We start from the raw sequence: 2,399 nt of genomic DNA, 5'->3' as shown, positions 1-2,399 counted from the left end.
AACCAACAGAACTGAACAGAGACGTCAGAAATAGCACCACACATCTACAAACCTGACAAAAACAAGCAATGGGGAAAGGAGCTCCTATTCAGTAAATGGTGCTGGGAAAACTAGCTTGCAAAATGCAGAAAACTATAACTGGATCCCCTCCTTACACCTTACACAAACATTAACTCAAGGTAGACTAAAGACTTAAATGTAAAAACCAAAACCATAAAATTACTAGAAAAAAACCTAGGCAATACCATTCAGGACATAGGCATGGCAAAAACTTCATGACAAAAATGCCAAAAGCAATTGGAACAAAAGCCAAAATTGAGAAGAGAGATTTAATTAAACTAAAAAGCTTCTGCACAACAAAAGAAACTATCAGAGTGATCAGGCAACCTACAGAATGGGAGAAAAGATTTGCAATCTACCCATCTGACAAAGAGGTCTAATATGCAGAATTTACAAGGAACTTAAATTTACAAGAGAAAAACAAACAACCCCATCAAAAAGTGGGCAAAGTATATCAACCGACACTTCTCAAAAGAAGACATTTATGTGGCCAACAAAGATATGAAAAGAAGCTCAACATCACTGATCATCAGAGAATTGCAAATTAAAACTACAATGAGATACCATCTCACAACAGTCAGAATAGCGAGTATTAAAATGTCGGGAAACAATAGATGCTGGCTAGGTTGTAGAGAAATAGGAACACTTTTATACCATTGGTGGGAATATAAATTAGTTCAAGCATTGTGGGAGACAGTGTGGTGATTCCTCAAGGCTCTAGACCCAGAAATACCATTTGACCCAGCAATCCCATTCCTGGGTATAGACCCAAAGGATTATAAACCATTCTGCTATAAAGACACATGCACACATATGTTTATTGCAGCACAATTTACAATAGCAAAGACATTGAACCAACCCAAATGCCTGTCAGTGATAGACTGGACTAAGAAAATGTGGTAGATTGATACCATGGAATACTATGTGGCCATAAAAAGAATGAGATCATGTCTTTTGTAGGGACATGGATGAAGATAGATGCCACCATCCTCAGCAAACTAACACAAGAACAGAAAAACCAAACACTGCATGTACTCACTCATAAGTGGGAGCTGAACACTGATAACACGTAGACACAGAAAAGGAAACAAAACATACCAGGGCCTGTCGGGGAGGGGCAGCGAGGGGAGGGAACTTAGAGGATGGGTTAATAGGTGCAGCAAACCACCATGGCACACATATACCTATGTAACAAACGTACACATTCTGCACTTGTATCCCATTCTGTTTTGGGGCCTTTTTTTTAGAAGCAATAAGGAAAAACACAAATAATTTTTTAAAAGATATGGGTGTTCAAAGAGAAGGGCAGATATTTAGCATAACATCTAAAATAAAACATGTTGGTTTGCCATTTTTATTTTTTGGTTAGTCTTTTTCCTTCTTTAGTCATTTAAAATTTCTAATTTCTGGCATGTATCTTAATGTGACTTATTTTTTAAACAGTGTCTTTGCTCTTTTCACAGTAACACTCCTTGAATATAAAAAGATATAAATATTCTTCACATCTTCTAAGAAGAGTGAGTACACCATTGATCTAAATTGCACAGACCACGAGTCTTTTTTTCACATTTTTAATAGACACATGAAGAAAAATCTCCCTCCTAAATTTACAATTAAATAATCCAAGCTGCCATAAAAGTTAACTGACATCTCAAATCTGGGAGACAGTAAAAGAAATAGGACTATGGGAAAGGAATGTGCACAGTTTAAAGAGAGCAGAGCTTCAGCAAATTATTTCCTTATCAAGTTGTTGGCCTGGTATTTTCCCATATTCCTCTATTCTAAGAGAAGCTGAAAATCTAGATTTTTATGTGAAGTAACGTGAATTTTGTAGGGTAACATTATTAAGCTATAGGTTAATATATTGTAAACCAAAACATTACACACACACACACACACATACACACACACACACACAATTTGGTATGTTCACATATAATAAAACACAGAAAAGTATGGACATGCACTAGGTACAAGCACTCATACACATGCATCCTCACATCAACACACACAAACAACTACAGGGCATATTAGGGACATGGGTTTTTATTTTTTTAAAAAAAGATCACTATTTTTGTTTAATTTGAACATTAGGTTTTTAGGCTTTGAAGCATAAATATTACACAGAAAATATTTTTCCCAAATATAGACAGACAGATAGATAGATGATAGTGTTACCAGAAACAAAGGTAATAGAAAAAGATGTTTTTTAATAGTGTTAACACCATAGGAAGTTAACACAGTTGACAGCCATTTAATAAAACTAATTTAGTACAGGAATTTTTTTTTTCACTTCTCTAGATTTGTTAATATTTGTGGGTACAACTCTTGATCTGGCA

Source organism: Cebus imitator, unplaced genomic scaffold (assembly GCF_001604975.1).
Source record: "Cebus imitator isolate Cc_AM_T3 unplaced genomic scaffold, Cebus_imitator-1.0 Scaffold188, whole genome shotgun sequence".
Lineage (NCBI taxonomy): Eukaryota > Metazoa > Chordata > Mammalia > Primates > Cebidae > Cebus > Cebus imitator.
Note: the sequence above shows the minus strand (reverse complement) of the source record.